We start from the raw sequence: 22,755 nt of genomic DNA on the forward strand, positions 1-22,755 counted from the left end.
TTTAAAAGGGAACTGGATAAATTCATGGTGGCTAAGTCCATAAATGGCTATTAGCCAGGAAGGGTAAAGAATGGTGTCCCTAGCCTCTCTTCATCAGAGGATGGAGATGGATGGCAGGAGAGAGATCACTTGATCATATCTGTTAGCTTCACTCCCTCTGGGGCACCTGGAATTGGCCACTGTCGGTAGACAGATACTGGGCTAGATGGACCTTTGGTCTGACCCGGTACGGCCGTTCTTATGTTCATATGTAAATGTACAGTGGTTTCATAAACGGATCCTAGCTTTATTCCAAAATTAAATTTGATTTTTTTTTCATTGACAACAAGAGATGTCATTGCCTTCTTTTTGTCCACATCCTTCTCACCCAAAGGAGACACTGTGGTATTTGTTGGACTAAGGCAAGCCTTCGAGATTTGTCTGAAAGGAGCTGAGAGCCTGAGAAAAAGAATAGCCTTGCTGGTGTTATTTCAGTGAAGGAAAAGATGTTCTAAGGCACCTTAAATCATCAGTCTCACAGTGAATATGCTGGTACATTGCTGAGGCATATAGAACAAAAGGACTTAATCCTCCATTGGGTACAAGAGCTCACTCAGCCCAAGCAGTGGTGGCATCATGCACTGAAAAACAGGCCCCTCACAAAGAAATCTGTAAAGCTGCAGCTTGGTCATCCCTGCATACATTTACCAAGTTTTACAAGGTAGATAGTCTTCAGCTGATTGAGTCTTTGGTAGGTGGGTCCTGCATGCTGTGGCAATTCCTTGGCATAAGGGAATCCTTTCTCTTGGTGATGTTAATTTGTTCCCTCCCTAGGATTTTTGTCATTTCTGAGAAAATCCCACACTGAGGATTTGTGGTTGCATACCTGAAAACTTCCCCATCCTTAAAGGAATAGAACCACAGATCCAGCCCTCCCTGAGAATACAAGGGAGATCTCTTTCATTATGGTGAAGTTCTCTGCTCTGCAGGAGGTAAAACCTTTCTTGTGGATTATAATGTTTCTTGTTGACTGTGTTTTTCCAAGGTGCTGATGCAGTATAAGAGATTCTTTTTTTTGTTTCACGGTCAGAGGGGCTACCTTCTGGAGCACCTTGTAACTGGGGGGTTGGAGGCTAGTCACTCATCAGCCATCCAATCAGGTTTAACTCTGCCCTCTACAGCTACAGATGAATGGCAACCCACACTGAGGCTCTGTGGACCTATCCTTTCGAAGAAGGGAAAAATTCTCCAAGTCTCAGGTTATGTGCTCCAGAGTGTATGAGCACCTCACAGTGTTTAATATACTTACCCTCACATCCCCCCTGGGAGGTAGGGACGTACTGTCATCCCTATTTTACAGATGGGGAACCGAGGCATAGACAGGCAGAGGCTTGCCCCAGGTTGCTCAGGAAGTCTGTGGTACTGTAGGGAGTTGAACCCCAGTCTATTGGCTAATCACTGGAGTAATTTTCCTCTCTATAATGTTCAAAACATTTTTAAAGGAATAGAATAAAATATGCTGTGGGATTGGGGATAAAAATTCACCTAGGGCCAGACTTGGCTGGATATCCTTTTCCTGATTTTGTGTCTCTCATGTTGAACAGAATTCTCTTTCCTGGTCTGCTACTATCAGTTTTTTCCTGTGGCTGCACCTATGCCAGTGAATCTGGCCCAATGTGTTCTCTGATTTGTCAAAATATGCTCCAAGAAAAGTAGGTTTATAAGATTTTGATAGCTCTGACTTGAAACTCCGATATTTACCTAAATTCACGTACCTTGCCTGCTGACATCAATACAATGTGTGTTTTGATGGTACTGTACAAGGAGAAACTGCCAATATAAACTTCAAACCTTTTCCTATTTTTAGATTTATTAACTCTGCAGTTCTTCAGTAGCTTCCTGATCACACATAAGTCAAACTCTGCAGTGGCACAATGAAAGCTCTCTCATTGCAACAGCATATTGAACTGTCTACCATCGGCCTTTGCATCAAGAATTTCCTTACATTCCTACTCTCCCATAGAGGAATTAAAGAGCAGAATGTATACTGCATATTAAAAGATGTGATCATTTTAGGCAAGATATCTTCTTTTCCTGAGAATGAGATTATATTGATTTCTCTGGTGAAGGAATTAAAATTGATTTGAGGGGGATTTCTTTCATATGCTTAGGGTTTTTTAAAAGCCACATGGCCCTTGTCAGAGTTGCTGTAACTGCTGAAAACAATATTTGCTGAAGTTTTAGGAATACAAAAGATCCAAAGTTACGTTGAACTCTATCTTTCCAGCAGGAGAACTGGTTGAGCAGAAAAACATTTTGCTTTATGGAAGCTAGACTACAAAAGCCATACATAACTGTAATAGTCTTCAGTGATGAATAGTATTGTGCTATTATTCATATTCAGAAATGCAGCTAGTGTTCTTGGTCTACATTTTGTGCGAGCTATGCTAATTTTTTTGTTTTAAAATACAGATGAACGCGATCAGCATTTTGTTTTCTAAACCTTCACTGGAGCTTTTTAATCTTTCTGAAAGCTGATAGTATTTCTCCAGCAACTGTTTCTCATTTTTATGTAGCTACTTTGCATATCTATATAATAAATAAAAATTACAATATTTTCCCCCTTTTGACCCAAGCAGTTAGCCAATATTTGGGGTCTTGCAGGTTATTTCCATTAAGAGGAGAAATTGATGATAGAGTCATATATCTTTGATGTAATCCTGTTTATTTACAAAGAATGTACACAAAGTGCTCTTTCCCTAAACACAGTAGGAATCAAACATCACACAACTTTCTTTTATCACAGTTCCAAACCTCTTTCCAACCAGCACTCTACCTTAAGGCTCTGTCTCTTAGCTTTTTCTCAGGGCCACACTACAAGTCCTCTTCTCACTGGCTGTCAGGCTTCCTTGCTGCCTTTTCTGTGATCTTCTGTGGTGTTTCTGTTGCTTCTTTCACACATACATAGCTCCATCCAGCAGCACCCAGCCCCCTATATTTGCATTCAGACTCCAGGGAAAATCTCTCAGTAGTACTTCTGCCTTGCATGGGAGCCTGCGTTTTGAGCAGTGGCTCCAATTTTTTCAGCTGTCTATTCCATAAAGGAGCTTAATTGCTCTTTACATTTATTCTGACCAAAAAAAGGCATCCATTATACCCATGAGCTTTACAAGGTTTCACCCAACATCCAGCTTAACAATATTTATGTATTTGTAATATTAGGAAAATAGAATATTATGGGCAAAAAGCATCTCTCCTTTGAACTCTGAAAGGAAAGAATGGTGACTGATTTTGAATTATTTTTAGCTCTGTAGCTAGCAATGAATAAATACATTATTTAGATCTTTTAACAAAAACACAGTAATTTATTCTTCGTACCAGTCAACCAGCAACACCTTCTTACACCCACTAGCACAGTTAGTCGTTTCTTTTGTAGATCTTTACAAACAAGCTAACCCAATATTCAAATATAATTGAGACAAACTCTACAGTCAGGAAAAATCAGCCGTTACCTTAACGCTAACAGGCAAAAATAACTTCTGGGCCTGACTCTGCTCCTTGGAGTTAGAGGCTAATCGTTTTTCTCAGAAGGTATTTTGCTCTTTTAAGCTCTTATGAAATGGACAATATCCATTGTCCTTTGTAGCGATAGTCTGACTGTACATTCTATTTGAGGGGTCTGTCTCTTTTGGAGCCTGACTCCTCTGTGACCTTTCTATGTGCCTCACTTGGTGTAAAGGCTGTTCCTTCTGAGCCAGCCATGAGCCAAGCAGAGAGTCTCTCCCTCTGTGAGAATTATACCCCAGTAAAAAACTTCCCCTGTCTTTACCTCATCTTGGATCCAGCATGTGTCTGTTTTCCTGCTGACACAGTGTCTTTCTGCAGACTGAAATTCACCCCATCTAGAGGGCCAGCACAACGGCTTATGTACCACTTCTCAAAATAGAGTTTACTTGAGATTTTGTTGGTGCAGTAGGCCTTGTGCTGGCTGCCTCAGGAATTTCAGGCCAGCAAAGTGAACACATTAGCTTTGTATGATAATGACATTAAGATCCTTCAAGGAGTAGCCTACACCAGTACTTTTCAAGCTATCTGATATGGGGGACCGGCTATTTTTTTTCCCAATGTGCCAGGGACTGGTGCCATATTATTATCCTATTCAATGCTCTTATGAGGAAACTCGCCGCAGACCGGCAGCCGATGGCTAGCGGCCGCCTCCGGTCCGCGGACCATCACTTTAAGAAGCACTGGCCTACACCTCTGACATGCAGGAGGGTTATTTTTATTCTGATCAAACTGCAGTCAGTGGGGAGGAACGTGTAAGACGCTGTTGTGGAAAATCGACCACACGATAGAATTTTGAATCAGGCAGCCAGAGGCTCTTTTATTGATTATGCAAATACAAGTATGCATACAGGGAGAGACAGCGTAACCCCATGCAAGAGGTAGGCTTCTCTGGCCCTTACAAATTTCACCAAGCTTATAAAGGTTAAAACTGCAAAACGGCATATTGGTTACACAAGTTATTTCACCTTATCTGGTAATTTAATACTGCAAATCAGCAGGTTATTTTACTGTTAGTCCATTTTGGGGTTATTTCCTGTTATTGTTCTTTTGTAATCATGCTGACTGTTCTATAACCCCCTAATTGCAATTACATATTGCAAAATCCATTACCATATTTTAGCTGACATATGCTAAGCTGGCACTCATGGCCTCCCTTCTCCCCCCCCCCCCCCCCCTCCGTTGGCCTGTTTCTAGTTCCCCTTTTTCTGTTTCCTCATACCATACCATACCCCAGTGCCCTTTTGTGTAGAAGAAACAAGTTTAACAGAAGAAAAATTTTGTTAGGTCTAAAGGCTTTTGGGCCTCCCTTAGCAAGCAGCCTGAGGCCTTGGGCAGGGTCAGGTTTTTCCCTATCAGAGGCCATGGCTGAATATTAATTTTGGGCTCTTCCCCCAGACAGAAGATCTGTTCTTGAGGTCAATATGAGGGAGTTTCTTGCCTCTCTCCTCTGCAGTTTTAGTGGGGAAGCAAATGAGCAGTCGACCCCAGGAACAAATCTGTCAATTATGAAAAGGCACTAAAGTGGCCTTCAGAAGCTGAGAATTTCTGGGAGACAGTTGGCCACTGATGGAGTCCTTCCCTCTCACCTCAACTTATTATTTTAAAAAATGTATAAAAAATACCCTGGGTGATTCATAGCAAAATGACCACTATTCTATTCTATAGAGGTTCTTCTACTGCCCTGATCACCATGAGGGCCTTCCAGGAGTGCATTAAGCAACATGATTAACATCTGGCATATGTGATTTGTTCCCTCTTATCCTCTCCCCAGAGAGAGAATTGTGTGCAGTAGAATGTTGTGGCAGGTTTTTTTATTTTAATAAATACGTACATGTTGCTATATGCTTATATTAGAGAAGGCCAGATTGAAGTAGTATCCCTTGTCCTTAGAGCAGAAGATGAAGAGGTTTTTGATGCTCCTTGGTTTCTGTGTGAGTTTGTTCCACAGTCATAGATTGACTCCCAAGAAAGCCCTGTCTCCTGCACAGAAAAGCTTTAGTCTGAGAAAGTTCCATTGTGCCTAAGGAGTGCAGCTGTTGACCCTGGTCCTCATCCCACAATTTTAGGTGTAGTTTTCTAGATAATCTGGGCCTAGCCCACCGAACGCCTTGAAGATAACCAATGCCATGCCTTCCTGTCCTCCTCCCTGTTCAAGCGCAGTCCTGCAGGAGAATGGGCTTAGCACTTAGGTTAACTACCATTTGCATCAGCACTACAAGAAAAGAGCAAAGATAATTATACAATTAGACCACAAGAAAAAGGTGACTTTTAAGAAATTGTCTGATGGCTTGTCATGGCAAAAAGACCTATAGAATAGGTGCCTTCTGCAATTTCCAAACTATGGTCACTTTCTACTGAACAGGGCCTTTAATTGCTTATTTAATGCATCAATATGCTTTATGCCTTAATTGCCATGCATGTGCGGTTTTGTGTTGCAGCCTTCATGCTGTTCATATCCAGTGAACTTGATTATCCTTGGTTTTTGGAGAACTATGCTTTTTAAAGCTCTACCCATTCAACAGAAGCTTGCTCAAACTGTCTACTGATTTATCTATTCAACTGAACATAGGCCATTAAAACAGAGTACTGAATATGCTTGTGCTTTAGACAAAGATTAGACTTCATTTTCAAAGTTTGAATAGTTTTTATTCTGGTGCATGTTGCTACTATGTTTGCTGAGCTTGATCCAAAAGAATCAAAGCACGTGGTTAAAGCAAAGGGTGGCATGTGGTTCATGAACCCCATAATTAGTTCCTCTTCCTAGCTCTAAGCAGTAATTAAATCTGCCACTTCTGCTCTGCTGATTCATTTATTTAGCTATTTAATTGCTCAACTGAATACGTCTTTATCTCCGGAACTGCAACATTTTATTCAGACAAAGAAATAGCATAATCCATTTTTTTCCAAGATCAGGGACATGTGAAAGAAAAGAGCATTAATACTACATGATTTGGTGGTGGTGTCACTTTTCACTTATCAAATAAAACAGTGTTTAAGAGAAAACTTCAACTGATGCTTAAGGACAGCTTTCCATATATAGGTTTGTTTTCTCTCAGAGCTCATTATGTCAAACTTTGAATTCTAATACATCTATTCCAAGTTGCAATCAGGGTCATGAGTTAAACAGAGGAGCTCTCAAGGAATAATAGCAATAATTATATGTAAAAGAGGAAACCCAACCGCTACTCTATTGGCAGCAGATTTTTATCAACATTTTTAAAATGTAGATGTACAGCACACTGAACAGTAACTTTCCTATATAAAGCTCCTTTTTGGGATATTTCTGATGAGTATATGATTTATGTCCATGATGTCTTTGTCAGATTCATCTACAGGTCCTGCAGTTGGGTCTATAAAGCACGCTGTCTTGAGTATGTTCAAGCTTACTAAAGAGAGTACTTGTACCATGCTGGTGCACATTTCCATAGGTGCAGTTTTCCTCACTGTGTACTTTTAGCATCCTTTGAAGGACGTAGAAAGATTCCTTCATCACTTTTATCCACGGTTTGCAAAAATGGATGGGAGAAGCAGTTTGTAAAATAGTAAGTTCAAACAAAAGTGTTACAGTTTGAGAAGGAACCTGCTTTGGAAGTTGGAAAAAAAATTAGTGACCTTTTTTAATTTCATGTCTTTGTTCCGTCTGTCTATCTAAAGTTTTATACCATGCATGTTACTGTTGTCTCAGTCTATTTCACTCTGTTAGATTAATATTTATATTGGACTTCTTGCTATCCTCTTACTAAGTTAGTAGTGTTCAAAACAATGCAGCACTCTAGATAGATCATTGTTTTCCCACGCAAACTCGTTATTTAAAATTGTTCAGCAGTTACCACTGGGGTAAAGGTTTTTACTTCTACAAAGCTTTTGTTCGGTTCTTAGTAACTCGACAAGAGTTTTTCCTGGATAAGGACTTAAGAACTTGGCCCAAAGATACTTACATTGCACTGTTTTTATTGTTATACTTTTGCGTGAGCCTTCATTAAACAAATAACAATGGTTTTCCGACCCTGCAAAAACTGGAAATCTGGCAAGAAGCTCTGTCCTTACAGGATTATCTCATGATTTTCTCATAGAAATATACGGCTGAAAGGGATCTCAAGATGTCAAGTCCAGCCCCCTGCACTGTGGCAGGGCCAAGTAAACCTAGACCATCCCTGACAGATGTTGTCCAACTTGTTTTAAAAAGCTCCCAGTGAAGGGGACTCCATGACCTCCCTTGGAAACCTATTCCAGAGTTTAACTACCCTTTGAGTTAGAAATGTTTTTCCTTATCTAACCTAAATCTCCCTTCCTGAAGGTTAAGCCCATTACTTCTTGTCCTACCTTGAGTGGACATGTAGAGCAATGGATCACCATTCTTTTTATAACAGCCCTTAACATATTGGAAGACTGTAATCGGGTCCCCCTCAGTCATCGTTTCTAAAAACTAAACATGCCCAGTTTTTAACCTTTCCTCATGGGTCATTTTTGATGCTGTCCTCTGGACTCTTTGTCTACATCTTTCCTAAAGTGTGGTGCCTAGAATTGGACATGGTACTTCAACTGACACCTCATCAGCAACAAATAGAACAGTTACCTCCTGTGTCTTATTATATACAACACTACCGTTAATACACCCCAGAATCATATTAGCCTTTTTGGCAGCTGCATCACATCAATCAATTATACTCAGTTTCTGGTCCTCAGATCCTTTTCAGCAGTACTACTACCTAGACAGTTATTCCCCATTTTGTAGTTATGCATTTGGTTTTTCCTTCCCAAGGGAATTACTTGTCTTTATTGAATTCAGACCAGTTCTCCAATTTATCAAGGTCATTTTGAATTTTAAAACTGTCCTCCAAAGTACTTGCAGCCCTTCCCAGGTTGGTGTCATCTGCAAAGTTTACAAGCATAATCTCTACTCCATTATCCAAGTCATTAGTGAAAATATTGAATAGTACTGGACCCAACACTGACCCTGCGGGAACCCACTAGATACACTCTCCCAATTTGACAGCAAACCATTGATAACTACTCTGAGTGCAGTCTTTCAACCAGTTGTGCACCCGCTTTATAATAATTTAATCTAGACCACATTTCCCTAATTTGCTTATGAGAGTGTCATGCGGAACTGTGTCAAAGCCTTCCTAAAATCAAGGTATATCATGTCTACTGCTTCCTTCTATCCACTAGGTCAGTAACCCTATTAAAAAAGGAAATTAAGCTGGTTTGGCATGATTTATTCTTGACAAATCCATGCTGATTATTCCTTATAACCCTATTATCCTCCAGGTGCTTACAAATTGATTGTTTAATAATTTGCTTCAGTATCTTTCCAGGTATTAAAAGATAAAGTACCTATTAAAGATAGGTACTATGTTTGCCCTTTTCCAGTCTTCTGGGACCTCTCCCATCCTCCGAGAGTTCTCAAAGGTAATTGCTAATGGCTCTGAGATTGCTTCAGTTAGTTCCTTAAGTACCGTAGGATGAATTTAATCAGGGTCTGCCACCTTGAATGCATCTAACTTATCTAAATATTCTTTAACCTGTTCTTCCCTATTTTGGCTTGCATTCCTTCCCCCAATTGTTAATATTAATTATGTTGAATATCTGGTCATCATTGACATTTGTTTAGTGAAGACTGAAGCAAAATAGGCATTAAGCATCTTAGCTTTCTTGATGTCATTAATTATTAACTCTCCTTCCCCTCTTAGTAGAGGACCTATGCTTTCCTTCGTCTGTCTCTTTCTCCTAATATATTTAAAGAACTTCTTCTTATTGACTTTTATGTCCCTTGCTAGGTGTAAGTCATGGTGCCTTAGCCTTTCCGATTTTGTCCCTACATACTTGTGCTGTTCTTTTTTACTCCTTATCAATTTGATCATGTTTCCACTTTTTGTAAGATTCCTTTTTGATTTTCAGGTAATTAAAGAGCTCCTGATGGAGCCATATTGGCCTTTTACTATTCTTCCTGTCTTTCCTTTGCGTTTGGAATAGTTTGTAGTTGTGCCTTTTAATATTGTCTCTGTGAGGAACTGGCAACTCTCCTGAACTTCTTTATTCCTTAGATTTTCTTCCCAGAGGACCTTTCCTACCAGTTCTCTGCGTTTGTCAAGTCTTCTTTTTTGAAGTACATTGTTCTTATTCTTTGCTTTCACTCCTTTCCTTTCCTTAGAATCATGAAATCTATCATTTCATGGTCACTGTCACCCAAATTGCCTTTCACTCTCAGATTCGCTACCAATTCCTCCTCATTGATCAAAGGATTTTGTATAAGATTTATCTAAATCTCAAGCTTTTTAGATGTATTTCTTGAATCAAACCTAAAAGTTCATCCATCACTATGCACATAGGCTCTGACTTCTATTTTTCCCAAAGGGTGTTCCACCTGTGCTCTACCCAAGGCCCTCCCACCCCCACTCTGCCTCTTCCCGCCCCTGATCTGCCCCTTCCCCCGGGGCTCACCCTCACTCCACCCCTGGAGCACCCACAGAATCTGCACCTATGACTGTGCTCGGTGCACTACCCCCAATTTCTTATGGCTTGTCTGCATGGTAGAGAAATGCACCAGACCCTTGCTGGTGCATACTAAGGGTTGCTAATGAGTTTAACATAGATGTTTCAAATGATACTACATTAAAGCACACCAGCAGGGTCTTCATGGACCAATTAATGTGTAACACACTTTAGAAATCATATCCCTGCAGAGTGCACTACTGCCGCCGTTTAGACAAGCCCTTTGAGTCTATTTAAAAAAAAAATAACCTAAAACATCCATCTTGGATGATAACCATAACAAGTAAACCATCTCAGACCCACATATTGAGCATTTTAATAAGAAGAAGCACTTTTCATTGTGGAAGTACATGCAACTATGTGCAGTGTAGTACCTGGGAATAAAATGTTTTCCATTTGCTTCCAACAGAAATTTGGTGCACAATAGTTTATCACAGCAATGCAGGAATCTTTTCAAATGGTCTTTATCCCTGCTCTAGTATCATGCCAGGGCTTTATGTTAGTGTGTAAATTATAGAATTACATACTGTGCACAGATGTATGAATACACTGACATGATAGATGGAGAGATAAATAGATCACCCACCTGATCACCCTTTAAACATTTTTCACATTTAGGAGTATCTGTGGTAGGAAATAGGGAATTGTTACTACACACTTCCCCTCAGATTAACCTAGCTATTGTCATCCTACCATCAACAGGCTGGAAATTGCTATCCTTCAGGCACTGCTGGGTTTACAAGTTGTAGAATGCAATTGAAACCACTCCCTTTTCCTCCCCTCCCCTCAACACAGCAAGCATTGCCCAGCAACTTGTAGCAAGCAGCTGTCATCAGCCACAATGGGTACTGGATGTTTGCAAAGTAACGTATGTGCTTTAAGTCTGGTCACTGTATAGTGAGCCACTTTGCTAAATCCCTTTTTGTAATCTGTAATTTGGTTTTAAATCCAATTATCCAGCAATATAGTTAAAAACCTAAGGCCAGAATCTGATCTTGGTGTAGCTCTAGTGTGGCAGTGAAGTCAGTGGAGATTAGAGTGACCAGACAGCAAGTGTGAAAAATCGGGACGGGGGTGGGGGATAGTAGGAGCCTATATAAGAAAAAGACCCCAAAATCAGGACTGTCCCTATAAAACCAGGACATCTGGTCACCAGTGGAGTTACACTGGTGAAAGTGGGATGAGACTCAGGCCCTGAATCCTGGGAGCAAACATACAGCAGTGTATGTAGTTTATTAGCGCAGTAATAACTTTATGTAGGTGACTCTCTTATTAATATGTTCAAGCTCTGGAAAACCTGTCATTTTTGACATGACAAGACCAACTGTAACTGTGGAAGATGGGGCCACAGATGATGCAAGTTGTATAGTACCTACACAATAAAACTAATGGAGGCATAGCAATCTATAACTAGAAATGTATAACTTCAACAGCATGTTGATATGTCCTATGCTTTGGTGGGTTTTGTTTTTAATCTTTGTGCATTTATTTCTCTGTACTCCTGCTGTACACTGAGAGAGTGTTTACAATTTTATCACATTACAATGTGACATTCCTGGCCTTGACAGTGCTTTTGTTTGGATATTTATAGCAGCTTCTGGTCATTGTTGAGCAAAGGAGATTGCCCTGCCCTCTGGCCCTTTCTTAAACAGATTTTGGGCAGAAGCTCCTCTCATGTGGCACTAATTGAAATGATTGGTGGAGGGGTGTGGTGAGCTCACTGTGCCTGACTCTGGCTTATCTGCCAGGGGCTAAGCCAGGGGAGAGGAGAGGGAGGGGGAAAAAAAAAAAAGCAAAGCTTTGCCTCATTCCAGTAGGGCTCAGGGCTCCCGGCCATCTGTCCACCCTTGGAATCAGAAGACAAATAGAGGGACCACACTCACTATAACTGTGCAGAAGGAAATTGTTCGGAAAGTCTGGCTGAGCTTTGCATTTGAAGTGCGGGCTTTGAGAGCAGCTCAGCAGGTCAGTACTTCTACCAGTGAGATTTATTTGTTCAGATGATGTAGAGGGTTTTAGCTGAAAATCTTTAGTATTAGAAATGGTATGTTATTTTCAGGAGTTAGATTGCAATTGAAGGACACGTTTCTTTGAAGCCTGAAGACTGGAACTCAGCTTGCTCTATTTGCTGTCCCATATGCATTATGATTCTGATCAGAGTTTTGTTTATCTAGCTGACTATTAGTGGTGACATCGAAATGGCTAGGGCAGCCTAACAATGGGCAAATCTTTAAAAGATTTAAACTCACAATTTGCTTTAAAAGTGATTTTGTATGGAGATGTTTTTATATGTGTGGCTTATCATCTGGACAAGTGTGCTACATTAAAATATGTATTAGGGATTGTCATTGGAAATATGTGCACTTCATTTTGGTGAGTAACTCAGCCTGAGTCTGCAGCTTGAGGATTTAAATGCTTTAACATCATTTAGACACCCCCCCCCCCCCCGCCAATAATAGTTTGCCGTAAGTTTAATGTGAAATGGGGAAAGGCAAGAGCAAGCTATTCACTATGAAAACCACAAGCTGTAGTGGTACGATTAGAAAGGCTGAGGCTAAGTTTTTGACATGCTGTAAACTGGCATTACAGTAAAAAATCAAGTGAATTGTAATATTTTCTCATATAGGGAGGTTTCAACATTTGAAGTTACATGAACATGTTTAATATTTCATTCCAATGTCTTGGGGGTTTTTTTACCTTACTAATGAATGAACCTAAGTAAACAACTGGATAGTCTAATGCTGTACATTGCACAAGAGAGAGAAAGAAAAAGTACAACTTCTTACTTCATATTTCTTTTACTTAAGGAAAATTCAGTATTATTCAGAAAATTAACAAAAAAATTATAATAATGGTAATAAAATCATCTTAGGTGTCTAGATTTTTTTAAAGTCAAAATATTTTTAGGATGGAAAAACTGTACAGTTACAGCTAACTACATATAAATTCATATGACACATCTGTTTTATAATTTCATATAACCATCTTGAGGATCTGAATTATTTTCAATACTTAATATTTAAACAGTCCTATTCTGTTTAAATATATCCATATGATGGCTGTTATGTTTATATTTCTGAAGATTATTTGCTCTATTTCCTAATTATCATTTTTTACAATATGTATTAACTGAATATTTAATAGCCACATGCTCTAGTGTAAAATTACATTCAACAAAATCAAGTCGCAGCAGGAAATTATTTCAATCACTGTGCATGCATGCCTTCAAATTTAAAAAAGACATATGAATTGTGTTATTACAAAATTAGCCCTTTGTCAGACCCAGCTATTTCGCTTCTTTCCTTCTTGATATGAAGTTTTTAGAAGTAAAACAATAGTGAAAAATGGAGTTAAGTAACTGGTAATCCATTTGTCCACTGCTTTTCTCCATGCCTGGTGCAAAGTTCCAGCACCGTCACTGGATTATTCAAAATGGATTCTAAGAACCAGCCATACCAAAGGTAGGCAAGTGCTTAATAAAAGGTGTATGGATCGTTATGACGGATACGTGCAGTGTATTTCTAAAAAATCTTTTAGGGATGCAGCCATTGTATTAAAAAAAATCTAGTCAGAGAAAAACATGAAAACATGTTGAGGAGTAGTGACACATCTTTAGTAAAGGTACATGAAGAATATTGATAGCAGTTTTACAAGTTGATGTAGCTGGTGCACTATGAAAGAAGATCCCCTGTAGATATAAGGGGATCTTCTTTCATAGTGCACCAGCTATATCTATCATCCCAATCCACAAATATGTCATAAAATAAGTATTCAGGTGGATATATTTCTTGTCTGGACCAATACTGTTCCCTGTAATTACTGACCTCTTATTCATCACATTATGAACTTTTTCATAATGTTAAAATCAATAGCTAGTAGTTCCCTCAAGAACTGTATTTTAACACTCAGCATACTGTATGTGGTGATAATGCAATGACGTGAATGTATTAAATGTTTATTCTTAAGTGAATGAACATATTTTTTCTGTACTTTAAAGAAGCTAAAACCCCAACAAGTGCACTACTAGTGATATTAGCAAGAAAAATAGTAACATAAGAAAGCATCATTATTTTAAAACGGCCTCACAGTAGTCATGTTGGTAATATTCTTAGTGCATAATGTCTGTTTCGTACCCTGAATGCTAGATTTGGTTTTCTTTCAGGTAGTTTATAATTTTTAATATAAGTGCATTATTGATTGCCCTAGGGCTAGATCCTTTTGACTCAGTTCTTATGCCCACAAAGATTTGTCTGAAGAAGGATTTGAGTTATAAACTGAGTCAGGGCTTCAGGATGGGGCCCATGCTATTCCATTTACAATTAGGCCTTTGTGAGGGGATTTGCTTTTGACATTAATTAGAACTGATTTGGCTGATATTTTTAGTATGAAATTTCACAACACTGGCTTGGTAGTTGAATAATATACAGATAAAGTTTTGAACACTTTGTCAGTGTCCCCTGCAAATTATGAGGCATAGTCTGTTACCTTGCATTTGTTGTAGTCATTCACACCCTTGAAAATTAGGTACAAAAAGTTACTGTACTTGAATGGTAATGATTTGTACCCAAGTTGCCCTCACATTGCACTTGTATAAATGACTTCACATGGTGCAGCGCAGGAGTGAATCAGGCCCTCCATCTTTCCTAAGGACCAGACTCTTATGGCAGGGAAAGACGGCAGCAAGCTTCCTCCATGCTACACGTATGGTGGCAGAGAAGACAGTGTCTACAGTGTGGGAGGCTTCCAAAGCTACCAGGGAACATGGCTGGGGCCAAGTGGCTGTGGGAGCGTGGGACACTTGCTTGGAGAAGAAGGTCTTCAGAAGCTGAGAGGAAGGGCAGGGATATTAGGCCTGAGTACACACTGGTGAGAATTTGTAGGAGGAAGGTTGCGTGCTAGTCTGAGTGAGGGGTAATGACAGGTTTTGGCAGCTAAGGGTGGTCAGGATGAAGAGCTGTTGAGTGCTATTGTGGGAGGTTTCTGTAGCTGGGAAGGAAGTCAGCTATGGGTTCTTTTTGGACTATTATTGCATAAAAGATCCAGAGCTGGGAAGTGAGCATCAGGATGCTAGTCATCAAGGGCAGAAGGAGGGATTGGCAGCCGAGGGGGAGGCAGATCAGATGTAACAATTACAAGGTGGGTGCAAGGGGAGGGTTCTGCAACTAGGAGGCGTGAGATTCTGAATAACCTTCAGAGGTCTCTATTACGTATATGAAAATAGCAAAGCAAATGATTATAAGCATTGAAAAATAGCAACTGCACAAATTACAAACCACAGTGATGTCTAAAAATAAACTAAAATAGCAGTTTTTAGCACTGCAGATTCACTGTGAGTTCCTATCAAAATAAAGTATTTCGGTAATTATATTTTGCTATAAATTCTAATAACTCTTTCTGGCAGGAACATGTAGAATGCACAGAAATATAATTGCACAGAATTTTTAAGACAATGTTGTTTTTTAAATCTAAATTTATCATATTAATAACTGCGTTTTGCCACTTCCGTTTGCTAAGCAACAGTTGCACTTTGTTGCTTATGAAGCACGAAAGGAAAGAATGAATCCATGCAAGACGCAAGAGCTTATGCAAAGTTCATGAACAGTAGCAGAAAGATTGAATGAGTTTTGTAAATTTTTTTCCTTAAATATTTTAATGTAACTGGGATATTTTTCTGTGCTGGCTGCCGTCAGTGATAGAAGTATCAACAGGAGAAAAATGGGTCACTTGGGTTTTAGCATTAAGCAGCAAATCCAGGGTCAATAGGATTTAGTTGAGATGTTAAGGTTTATTCAGTATATTTAGTTAATGAATGGGGGGAGGAGGGGAGGAAAAAAGTTTGTGGCAGGATTGGTGGAGGGGACAGAATGGCCTCCTGCCAAGTGGTACATCCTGCTGTAATTCTTCCTGATTGATAGATATTCCATAGGACAAAAAGGGAGCTGAGTGATGGGGATTTTAATTAAAAAATACCAGCACTAAAGCCAGCCTGTTTTGGATTAAAATTCAGCAGAAATACTTTGTAACAGACATCCATCTAGTATGAGGGCTTGTTTTGTTTTGTGTTTTGTTTTATTTATTAATGTTAACCTTTAACTGAGGGCAGTGACGCTGGTAGAATTTTTATAGTTTGTGTGTGTGAGGGGGGAGGCTCTGAAAGCTATTGAGAAAAATTGTAAACCTTGTATAGGATGGAAACCGCTTCCAGCCAGGGGGTACTGCTGCACTCCCAGCACCCCTAATTCCAGAACCCCTGTCTGAAGAGAAAACTGTAATGTGTTTAAGTACCTAGACACTGCCTATAAAACATGAAAATACTCAGACTTCACATATGAAACCCCGTCAATAAGAAATGTTTGGTTTCAGCCACAGTAAATCATGTTTGAGTCAATTAATTTCATGTTAATATAATGCAAATTTCCTGCCAAACAAAGTCATAATCTCTTCAATATGAATGGCCTGAATTGTATTAACCTGGACACTGAAACCTCTATGTTCTGTCAAACATTTCCATACATATTCTTAGGCATTTTGATTTGGGTTCAAGTCCGCCAAATCCTCCTAATAAAGTGGCCAGTTTTATAAATCAGTGCAATAAGTACATTGGGACCTGTTTTTAAAGATATAAAGCTTTTATTTAAATTTGAAAGAAAATGTTGCAGAATAATTTTGTTCCTCATGGGCCCATTTATATATTTTTTTTTCACTCTGTCCCTATTCAGACAAAACTCCAACTGAAATCAGACTTTTTCCAAGGCTAGAGAGGACCTTTAGATTCTGCTGAACTTTCCTTCTGTATCTACCCCCTCAGAGGTTTGGACCAGACTTCTCAGCCAGCCCTCAGAGTTTTGTTTGACTAAAGACCCAATAAAACCAGCAAAACTTGGTGCACTGACTTCAATAGACATGCCCCGGAGAAAGTAGTAGGCAAGGACCATAGGATTCGACCATACCACAAGCTATTGGCAGGCTTCAGAGTACAGACACTGAGTACCTGCTTGTTTTGAGAAGATCTTCTCTGCTTAGGTAGTCTAGTGGTGGTTACTCCTAGGTCCAGTCATGTATGCAGGCCTTTGAGAATGTTCTTGCAGCATCGCTCAATAAAATTTGCATTTGAGCTAGTTGAAAACTTATGAAAAAAATGTGGTTTATCGGCACAAAAATGTTTCAAAAATTTGAAACTTTGAGTTGGCATGAGCTTAAAAAATGGCATGGCTTTACTGATACGCAAATGAAGACATGGATTTTTTTTTTAAATTGCTCTGCTATGTCATAACTACATTGGCTCCCCAATACAGCACAGCAAATCCCAAATACATGTGAAGCAAGTGAGCATTCAGAAGTGCACACAGGACAGGGAGAGTACTCCCTAAAGATTTTATCAACTTTGAAATGGAAAGAGTCATAGATCTGTTTGTTGGCAGCAAGGAGGACTGGCCATTAATGCTAAACTGAGGATTTTGCTGAATGATGCAGTGTGGTAGAGACTGCAAGGAGCCGTCTGCAAACAGCACAGCCCATTTAAGGGCCCAGCAGAATTTGCATCCCCTTCAGCCAAGAGAGAACAGGTAGTGTGCCCCCTGATGGCACACAGCAATCTACAGGGAGCAGAGACATCACATGAAGGGCATAAGCTACATTACCCAAAGGCAGGGTGCCTTCTGGTGCTCCCCTTGGGGCAGTGTGTCTCCATACCACTCCTTTAGCCTTTGTACAGTTTGCACAATCTAGCCCTGAAAAAGCCGTTTTTACCAACGTATTCAGGGCCCAGTCCTGCCATCCGTACTCCCTTTGGGTGCTGTCCACCCCATTTACAGGCCAGCGCCAGATTTATCCACCACTGAAACCCTATTATGAGGACAGTCAGGCCTTCAATAAACACAAACCTTTTTGTGGCTGTCATTGAGATTGCAAAAACTTTGTACACGTCTAGGATCTCATTAGAATGGCTGTGGGCAGATGTCAACATTTAGCCAGGAAGTTATAATGGAAGTTTTGATTACACTGGAACACTGAACATGGATATAGAACCGCAACAAAGCGTAATAAAGAACTATGATATTTAAAATAGACACAACCCTTTTTAAACTCACAGCCGCTCTGATCAATAATTGTCATGCCAAGTAGAGCTCAGCACTGCAAGCCAGCCACCCCAACTCCAGTAAAATCTGACTATATTTGTTTAAGCTGATTAAGGAGGCTAATTGTTTTTATTTGTATTTGTTTGTAGTTTTCCTCAATGTGAAATTAAAATAAACTAGATTAAGAAATACATGCTTTGCTCCTTGTGCCTGAGGTAACAGACCCTCTAACCTCCAACTCTGCTGGCATGTGGGTTTGGGATTTTGGTTGGTAGAGGTAAGGGCAAATTTTGATTCTGAATTTCCCCAACTTTAGAGGTGTTTAGATCTCTGGTTTTGGTTCAGGCCTATCTCTGTTCCTAAGAGTAGTTGTATTAGTTAGGCACTTACATTTCTGATGAAAGAGCAGGGTTCCAATGAATTCCAAAAATTGTTGCGGGTGTGTTGTCCTGACAGTATTTACTTCTGATAAATATGGATCCTCTGTAGATAATGGACAAGCTGCCTATGTCAATATAAATGTATGGGCAGCACATATTGTATACTTGTGAACTGTTTAAAAATTAAAAAAAAAAAAAATCTAAGAAACTGTTCTCATACAGCAGTCCAATGCCCCCATCAGTGTTTGCAACACCAGATAAGTCGGATGACTCCAAATTTGACCATGTATTTTAAAATCATGAGGTAGATGATTCAGTATTTTGTGGCATGTATTTTAGTGAAGTGAAAATCCTGTCCCTCACCTGCTTTTCAGAATAAGCATGCCACCTAAAACTGTTAATACACTGTTCACCAGTGGTATGTCAGAGCCACACAGTAGGTATACAACATGCCATTCACTTCACTCATGTATGCCACATCCCACAAAATGCTCCATTACCACTCCCCCATATTACATTTTGACTTCATAAATTCCACTCCATTGTCTTTACTTGCAAATAGCATTTTTGAAAATGTGCAGAAAACAATACTCTTTTCTCAGAATTTTAAACTGTAACTACAAATTAATTTTCTACTTATGTTCACCTTAGGCTGAACTGTGAGGTTCTTACTCAGTTTATTACGACTCGGTCTTTCCTCAGGCTGAATCCCATGAAATTCTGTGGAATTTGTCAGAGTAAAGCCTAAGTAAGGGACTCTAAGATCTGTCATATTCTGAGGTGGTTGTCATCCTCTGATATTTCAGAGTGATATTCAAAGAAAAATTATTCTATTTCCTTTAAATAGCATGTCTGATATTACCATATACATATACATTATCACACATACATGTATTCCAACCTACCTGTAACCCTTTCACTGGCTTAGGGCCCAGAGGCCTTCAAGTAGTTTCAGAAATCCGCCTGATGCATTGAAATGCTAGAGTTTGCATTTTGATTTCTGATTTAGCTGTAAGTGATGTATAAAGAATGATATAGAGCCAGATAAATCAGTGTTGACTACATATCTGTGGAAGCTCAAGAGCACAAATTAAGCTCTTGGCATGCCATGTGCTAAAATATGTGGCTCTACATTCTCCTATTTCCTACTGTGTCTTCACTACTAATTAGTGTTTTGTGTACATAATTCCATGTTCTTTGAAGAAAAACACACTTTTCTGAGACTGCCAGTGCCTACATAGAAGAACTGTGTATATGGGAATCTATGCCTGTTGGAGGAATTTTTGAGGGCCTGGGGAATCCCATCTAAAAGGACCAAATTGCAGTGTGGATCTGTTGATAGCAAATGGTCCATAGGCTGTTAAAAGCAACTAATTTTGTCTGGTTTCAAGTTAAGACCTTGTATTTAATTTAACATTGATGTGAATTGTGTGCCTACCCTTATGGAAGAGTCCTACAGAATTTAATAGAAAATAATTTCTTTGGGTATTTTGAATCATTCTATATTTAAACAATATAGATAGAGTCCTACCAAATTCACAGCCATGAAAAATGCATCATGGATCATGAAATCTGGTCTCCCACTGTGAAAAATGGCCTTTTATGTGCTTTAACCCTATACTACACAGATTCCATGGGGGAGACCAGCGTTTCTGAAGTTGGGGGTCCTGACCCAAAAAGGAGTTGTGGGGGGGTCACAAGGTTATTTTAGAGGGCTTGCAGTTTTGCCACCCTTACTTCTGTGCTGCCTTCCGAGCTGGGCAGCTGGAGAGAGGAGGCTGGCTACTGGAGAGCTGTGGCTGTTGGCCAGGCACCCAGCTCTGAAAGCTGCTCCCTGCCAACAGCAGCGCAGAAGTAAGGGTGACAATTACATACCATGCCATCCTTACTTCTGTGCTGCTGCTGGCAGAGGCTCTGCCTTCAGAGCTGGGCTCCCGGCCTGCAGCTGCTGCTCGCCAGCTGCCTACCTCTGAAGGCAGCGCCACAGCCAGCAGCAGTGCAGAAGTAAGAGTAGCAGTACTGCAACACCCCCACACACACACACAACTCCTTTTGTGGCCAGGTCCCCTACAGTTACAACTCCAAGAAATTTCAGATTTAAATAGCTGAAATCATGAAATTTATAATTTTTAAAATCCTATGACAGTGAAATTGACCAAAATAGACCGTGAATTTGGTAGGGCTCTATATATAGAACTATGCACCAGCTGTAGTAAGGTGAAAAAAAACATAAGAAAGGATATTAAATTCTGTAGATTTTTTAGAATAATTTCTGTAGAATTTAGATGAATTTATATGAAACTTGTATTGGTTCAATCCCTGTTAAAGTCTTTTTGACTTTTCCCTAAGGATAAATCCACACTTTCTGTATTAAAGGCACACACATTCACAATACACTCACTTCATTGAAAGTGCATTGCGCTGAAAATCTGCTTGGTGGAAAGCCATAGTTTTAGATCAGATTTACTTATGCATTCAGAGAAAAGCAGCAGTTAACTCACTATAGTTGGTACTCCTGGGAAAATTCTGTTCTGCTGCACATGCACAGAATTCATGTCTCCTGCAGATTTTTTTTTTCTCTGCAGAAAATACATTCTGCCAGAGAGGTGCTGCAGTTATGCCTTTTGCCCACCAGGGGCTGCTGTGGTGCCAGAACGGAGGGAAGCCACTCACCAGGGAATAGGGAGAGAATAGAGTCTGCATTCCTCACAGTGCCCTGCCTGCAGGGCCAGGTGAGGATTCACATATGGGTAGGAAAGACAGAGCGGGGCACATGTGGTTGCTGGGGGGAGGTGTCACAAATTGGGATTCAGACAGGCTAGTGAAGGGACTGATTGGGACATGGGTTGAATGGGAGTGGGGGTGCAGGGGAATGTGGGGATGGAGGTTGGGGAACATTTTGTTGAACCCAAGTGAAATTTGTTTTGACTTTTCAATTTGCCAAAAATTTCAAAATCATTGAATGTCATTGAATTATTTTATTTATTTTATTTTATTAAATTGCCTGTGAACTGAAAAATGAGCTATTGGCACAGCCCTATTTATAGGTAACTTTTCAAAAGCCATCAGTTGACTCCATCCACCTTGAAACACAGAAAACTTGATTCACTCCAGTCATTGACCTACTTGTGAAAATGTAGATCTATTATATTTGGTCTTCTCAGAAGGAATGGCTGCAGCAGTTTGTAAAGGATAGAGAGAACAGGAATTGATCAGGATACTCAGGAGACATGTGAATGGATTTAAAGCAGCAGGCTGCAACTCTCTTAACTTTAATGTGCAGAAAGGAGGGCTGAAACACCCCGCCCTGCCAATCTACCAGGCATTAATTAGGTCCAATGCAGGGTTAAAAGACCTCATACCATACAACCAAGGAATGAGTGGGGACCCTGGTAGCAAACTCCCATTACTGATCCATCCTATTACTGGACCCCGGTACCATCTCCCATGGGGGGGAATGGGGGTATAGATGAGAGGCAGGTCAATCTGTGGAGATTTAAGTCTTTCTCTCTCACACACACACATACATACACACGTGTGCGCGCGTGCCATCACTTGCTCGGGGTTTCCCCAGGAGCTGGCCCTGGAAGCCTGCTACCTGCACTGGACACCAGCCGCAAGTTGAAACAATATTTTTGATGTTTATTACCTCTCCTCCCCCACCTTTTCTGGCACTCTCTCTTACTCATATCCCCATTTATCAGTCATCCAGGATGCTGTGAAGAAAGCAAAAAAAACAAGAAAACAAAAAATAAACTCACTGAACAACTTGCCAATCTTTTTCCAAGGAAAAAAATTCCTTCCTGACCACAAAAGGTGATCTGGTCAAACTCACAGCAAGCCCAGAGACCCAACTCTGATAGCTACACCACCTGTAGGGCTGAGCAGCTTTCAGAATCAAGAATGACCTCTGGGTGGTACTTGGGGATGGGGAGGCATGTTTGCTGGAGCCCGTTGGCTCCCTCAGAGCCCCAGCCCCACCCCATACATAATACCTACATGGGAGGGAGACTAGAAGAAAAGGAGGACCCAGGTGCCAGGGGGTTGCCTTCCTTCCTACCAGGATCCAATGGAATGGCCAACTCCCTACCAGTTCAATCAACACTCCACCTCTCTCCTCCCCCAGTCTCTGACCTGCTACGGCCAGAAGGGACATTCTACTATCAAGGCTTAAGTTAACTACCAAAGTGACAATAAATCACAATTAATATTATCCAATATTTTCTAATAAAGCCTAGCAGAAGAATAGTTTTTAT

At 40.1% G+C, this 22,755-nt stretch overlaps 1 protein-coding gene across 8 annotated transcripts in view; it reads left to right on the forward strand.

Moving 5' to 3' along the window:
* LOC116816393 (poly(rC)-binding protein 3-like) overlaps positions 1 to 22,755 on the forward strand; it is a 754,639-nt gene that overhangs the window by 538,960 nt on the left and 192,924 nt on the right. The window contains exon 1 of one of the 8 annotated variants that reach the window (XM_032765574.2): positions 11,841 to 12,006. The exons of 6 other annotated variants lie outside the window; for them this stretch is intronic. The gene's annotated coding sequence lies outside the window, so the exon portion shown is untranslated. Of the gene's footprint in view, positions 1 to 11,840; positions 12,007 to 13,447; positions 13,503 to 22,755 lie in introns of those variants that run through there. One more of the 8 variants, XM_032765579.2, reaches the window with a different exon arrangement.

This window comes from Chelonoidis abingdonii, chromosome 2 (assembly GCF_003597395.2).
Source record: "Chelonoidis abingdonii isolate Lonesome George chromosome 2, CheloAbing_2.0, whole genome shotgun sequence".
NCBI classification, from domain to species: Eukaryota; Metazoa; Chordata; order Testudines; family Testudinidae; genus Chelonoidis; species Chelonoidis abingdonii.